Source organism: Pseudophryne corroboree, chromosome 6, assembly GCF_028390025.1.
Source record: "Pseudophryne corroboree isolate aPseCor3 chromosome 6, aPseCor3.hap2, whole genome shotgun sequence".
Lineage (NCBI taxonomy): Eukaryota > Metazoa > Chordata > Amphibia > Anura > Myobatrachidae > Pseudophryne > Pseudophryne corroboree.
The window spans coordinates 510,880,696-510,886,695 of record NC_086449.1 but is presented as its reverse complement, the minus strand read 5'-3'; positions in this window follow the sequence as shown (position 1 = coordinate 510,886,695).

Here is a 6,000-nt window from a genome sequence, read left to right as displayed (position 1 = left end):
GGGTATTACGGAATATAGATTCCCAATTAGATTGTAACGCCAACTTCGCCATTTCCCTCTCCCAAGAACTCATGAAAGTAGGGGTTTGCGGGAAGAGGTCTTCCATGATAAGCACATAGATTTAGGATATGGTGTGTGTGGGAGGTTGTGGGGAAACGCATCATTTTTCAAAAGCGGTAAGATTTCTAGTCATGTCAGAGAGATTCTTGGAAGATGTTAAAAAATGGTGAACCTGAAGAAATTTCCAAAAATCGGGATTTGGTATATTCCAAAGAGATTGAATATCTGAAAATGAGCGAACCCTACCCAAACTCACCAGCTGACGACTCTGAAAAGCCCAACACCCACCCATAAAGTGAAGGCCGTTCCCTGAAGACCCAGAATAAATTCAGAATTAAAAAGAAAGGAGGTTAAGGGTGACCATTTGGAGGATATGTGGCCTCTCAGCGTAAGCATGTTCCATATTTTGAGCGTGGGGGAAACTGTGGGATGGGAGACCTTCGGGAGGTCAGGGAGCCACGGCGTGATTTTAATATAGTGTGGTAGACATCCCTCTTCCAGAAGTACCCATTGTTTACAATCTTTTGCTTGTGTCCATTCTAGAATTCTATTTAAATGTACAGCATGGAAGTAGCTGGAGATGTGTGGTAGCTGCTGTCCTCCCTGACGTTTTCTCCAGAATAGTATGTCATGTTTAAATCTAGGTGTGTTGCTGCTGCCCCAAACAAGTGCACGGATTAGACTCTGAATATCTTGAAACCATCGAGGGGGGGGTATGAATGGGGAGGGTTTGGAGAAAAAACAATATCCTAGGTAAGGCATTCATTTTGACTACATTAATTCTACCAAACCAGGATAATCGTAATCTCCTCCACTTTTGGAAGTCTATGCGAAGCGTTTTCAATAAAGGGTTAAAGTTTAGAGGGAATATTTTAGACAGGTCGTTGGAAAGTATAACCCCTAAGTATTTCAACTTATGGTCATGCCAAGTGAAAGGGAAGGAGCTTTTCAAACCCGCAATCACATAAGGAGAAGTAGTCAGGTTCAGTGCAATGGATTTGGAATAATTTATCTTAAAATTAGAAAGGGCTCCGAACCTATCAAATTCCAACATCAGGTTGGGGAGTGAGGTGACCTGGTTTGAGATTAGAGCGAGTAAATCGTCAGCACATAGGGCCAATTTGTATTCATTCCCCCTCACTAGCAGACCAGAAATATTTTGATTAGCCCTAATACTTCTAGCTAAAGCTTCCATATACAAAACAAAAAGTAGCAGGGATAGTGAGCATCCCTGTCATGTGCCATTTGAGATAGTGAAGGGGTCAGATAAGGACCATTAATTTTAATTCTGGCAAAAGGGGTAGTGTATAGGGACAGAATTATGTGGAGACAGGCGTTGCCTAGTCCTAGATGTTTCAAAATACCAAACAGAAAGTACCAGTCCACCCTATCGAATGCTTTTTCAGCATCAGTCGATAATATGATTGAGGGGGACGTGGATTGGTTGGCATAGTGGATCATACTAAGTACCTTAGACATGTTATCTCTGGCCTCACGGCCTAAGACAAAACCAGCCTGGTCCCCATGAATCAACTCCGGCAGCAAAAGCTTAAGACAATTTGCTACTAGTTTAGCGAAAAGTTTTATATCTATGTTCAGCAGCGAAATCGTCCGGTAGCTAGAACAGAGACTGGGGTCTTTACCTTCTTTGGGCAAAACTGTGACATGTGCTTCAAGGGATTGAGGAGAGAATTGCGATGATTCAGAAATTATGTTGAAAGCTCTTGTAAGAAGAGGGGTTAATTTCTCTTTGAAAGCTTTATAGTAGGCAATAGTAAACCCGTCAGGGCCCGGGCTTTTACCATTAGGCGAAGAGACAATGGCTTTCATGACTTCCTCAGCAGACAAAGGAGCATCTAAGCTATCTGCATCTTCCTTGGACAGTGCCGGGAAGTCAAGGGATCTCAGATAGGCAGATACAGCTGCTCGATGGGACAGTTTATCTGCCCTCCCATTTGGCCCAGAAAGATTGTATAAGGTGGAATAATAATCCTGAAAGGCTTTAGCAATTTTAAGAGTCTCATGTTGGGACTGGCCTAAACTATCTTTTATTGAATGAATGAAGGTAAGTGCGCGTTGCTCGCGAAGAGCCTTGGCCAGCAATTTCCTGGGTTTGTTGCCCCATTGGTAATATCTGCTTCGGCACTTTTGATAAGAAAACTTAACCCTGTCAGAGAGGAATTTATTCAGATCGGCCCGAGCGGCCTCGAGATAAGAATAGTGTTGGGGGGTTTGGGATTTTTTATGAAGAAGTTCTAGGGATTTTATCCTAGATAATAAGTCATCTCTAATTTTTTTCCTCTGTTTTTTACGGACTGAGCCCAACTGAATACACACACCTCTCAGGACGCACTTATGCGCCTCCCACACAGAGATTTTGGAAACATCATCCGTGTCATTAGTGCTAATATAGGAGTCTAGAGCAGAGTCAAGTTGAGAGCAACATGCCACGTCTTGCAAGAAAGTATCGTTAAAATGCCACGACCATTGATGACGTGCACTAGGTGGTAGACGTATCGTGAGATTAACCGGAGCATGGTCAGACCACACAATTTGCCCTATTGAAGAGCCTGAAATTAAATGTAAATGTCGATGACTCAAGAATAAATAATCAATTCTGGAGTACGTCTGATGGGGATGTGAATAAGAAGAAAAGTCTACCTCAGAAGGGTGTGTCAGTCTCCATGAGTCAATCAGCTGGTGGTCAAGCAGGGTACGCCTCACTCTCCTATACTCCTTCTCCGGTCTATAAGTAGCCTTCTTAGAAGTATCATGAAGGGAGTCGAGAGCCCAATTTAAATCACCGCCCATCACCATCACACATTCGAGGAAAGGCTCAACGGCTTCCAGAACAGATGACAAAAAGGAAGGCTGCTTAGTGTTGGGGGCATAAACATTTAAAAAGGAAAAACATTGGCCATGGATATCACAGTTAGCCCGCAATTCCCTACCTTCAACCAATCTGTGGGAGGAAACATTAAGGATAGGCAGGTGGCGGGCCAATAGGACAGCTACACCCAACGTCTTTCCGGAAGGGTTGTTGGCCATGAAAACATGAGGGTAATAATGACACTTAAGTGGCGGAATGTTGCTGATCTTAAAGTGTGTTTCTTGAATAAAGGCAACGTCTACTCTATCATCTCTAAGCCATTTGAGGAGTTTAGATCTCTTTTCAGGGATATTCAGGCCTTTAACATTAAGAGTAGTTACACGTATAACATACGGACCCATCATAACTTAAACTTTAACCAGTTCGTAAGAGACATCTCTACCATAGGAGTATAGTGGGGAGAAAAAAGGACATTAAGAAAGGACAGTAGCTTGGAAAATAAATCAGAAAAAGTATAGAAGAATGCAATGCGGAAAGTCTCATCGCAAGATGGATCAATAGCAAACCAATAGCAATATGAGAAAAAAACCTGCTGCAAAGGGGATGGGAGTGGAAACCTGCCATCTCCCAACCCAGAGAGACAGGGGATGCAGCATTGTGGGGTCTTACGGGGGGCTAAGGACAGCAACCGTCCACGGCATAAAATTGACTCAGTACGAAAAAATTCACCTAGGAATAAGAATGAAGACAATATGAAGGATATGAAAAGAGGCCTAAATACCGTGAAGAAACGTTGTCATAGGCAAACGTGATTCATCCTAAACATGTTTCAAACACAACGTAACAATTACAATAACATATCACCTGTCTAAGCAAACCTTAACAAAACAAAGCACATAATGTAGAGGCATGTAGTAGCACAAAAGGAAGAGCCATATATGCATCTGTAGAAATAGGAACGGATACACCAATTCAAACAAAAGATTTCCATCACGGAGGTTCCGAAGATTGCGAGCTAGAAGGAGGAGTCCCCCAAATACGCGGGGATCACACTTGTTGCCACATGTCATCTGGAGGGGTCACAGTTGGTATAGTAGGCTGATGATGGTAAGAGTCCCAGTCAGGCAACAATATTGGCGGTATGCCAAGAGTCATGAGAAAGGCCGGTTAATCGGACGGGTTGGAGAGCACCGCTACTTTACCATTATGAGAAATCTGAAGAGAGAAAGGGAAGCCCCATCTATATTTCAGTTCGTGTTTCCAAAGGGAGTCAGTAAGTGGCTTCAGGGCTCTGCGTTGTTGCAAGGTTGACCATGCCAGGTCAGGGAATAGCTGAATCTTGTCGCCCTGAAAATCAATACTATCCAACTGACGGGCCTTTCTCATTATCTCCTCCTTCTGAGCATAATAATGTAGCATACAGATCACATCTCTTGGCCTGTCTGATGGTAAGCCTCGAGGCTGAAGGGCACGGTGAGCTCTATCGAACAAAATGTCTCCATTTGGATCCAAGTTAATAAGCTCTCCGAAGATCGTTGTTAGTGCATTCTTCAAGTCAGCTTGCTGTACACTTTCCGGGAGCCCTCTGACCCTGATGTTATTCCGCCTCCCGCGGTTATCCATATCCTCAATGCAGGATTTGAGAAAGGCAATATCACTCCTCTGATGAGAGATCACCTCTTGAAAATTAGATAGGGTAGCAAAGCTAGATGTCTCGTGTCATTTCAATACGTCGACACGGGTCGCAATTTGAGACATGTCCTGTTGAAGCGCAGTCACCTCACGTTTGATGGTAGACAGTAGGCGAGTCTCCAGAGCCGAGAAATCTTGCTTCGTGGGAAGTGACTTGACATGGGAGAGGATCTCGCTAATCTCTGCTGTCAAAGAGGAGGATAATGGAGGTTGCAGGGTTTGGGGAGCTGTCATGTCATCCACCGGAGTACGTAATATCGGGGAGTCAGGAACAGCTAGAGTGGTGGCCGGGCCTGTTACAGGAGTGGTCAAGAACTGACGTAGATCTGACGAATGATGGGACGCAGATTTTGGGGTCTCCTCTGGCTTGGTCTTGGCCTTCTTTTTCTTCGTGCCTCTCATCATGAGATCGGTTTACAAAGAAAGGCGATGCGGTGTCACTCTTACATATCCCAGATAGTATAAAAATACGCGGGCCGTCGCTGTGCAGTAGCCCCCCACATGGCTTTACGGATACATCAGGCAAGGAGCAGCATTACCCAAACGATCACTGGGGTTCCGCACATAATGACATATGAAACTGCGGTCTGTGTCTGCAGTAAACTTCAGAGTATAGGTGTAATATGCAGGGAATCACTGGAGAGTACCTGGAGTCTGGAGGTCTGTAGAGGGAGCCCCCCCTTAGGTGAGATGCCCAGGAATCTCAGGTTATCCCCTAATCACAAGGGGAGTGCAGCTCTGCTTCCCTCAGCTCTTATTTCTGCAGTAAGGGCATGCAGCCCTTATCAAAAATGGCGCCTTCGCCCTCACTTGCAGGGCCTTGATAGCTGGGAGTCCCGGGGCCAGCTAAGCAGGTCTAAACGTTGGTGGAAGCGGTAGAGCAGTGTCCCCGCCACAGCCGCGGCTCTCCAGCGAGGGGAAGAGGTGGGCACAGCGAGCAGCGCATCTGGCAGCAGCGCATCGTGGATGCGGCCGCCACAAGCAGTGTGTCCCCGCTCCATGTAGCACCGCCGCAAAGGAGTTCACTGAGCAGCCCAGCCAGGTGGATAGCCAAGCGGGGAGGCAGCAGAGGAGGCCCGCAATCACCGAAGCGCCCATCAGCGCCAAGTGCCTCACTTCCGGTCCAGGTCAGGCGAGAAATCGAGGCCCAGGCTTCAGGTGGATGGGTGGGCCGCAACCCACATGGGAGCAGGAGGCCCCCGCCGGCTCCGCAGACCCCACCACCCTGCACACAGATGGTATAGGGACCAATGGAGTGCAAGTTGTCACAGGTAGGGACCCCAAACTGGCCAGATAAACGGGTGTCAGGCAGGAGCACCAAGACACCACAGCTGTCCAGTTCAGGTGTCACATGAATATGCTTCTATTTTAGATACTCTATATCAGAGGCTCCTCAAGGAACCCTCACAATATAGTTT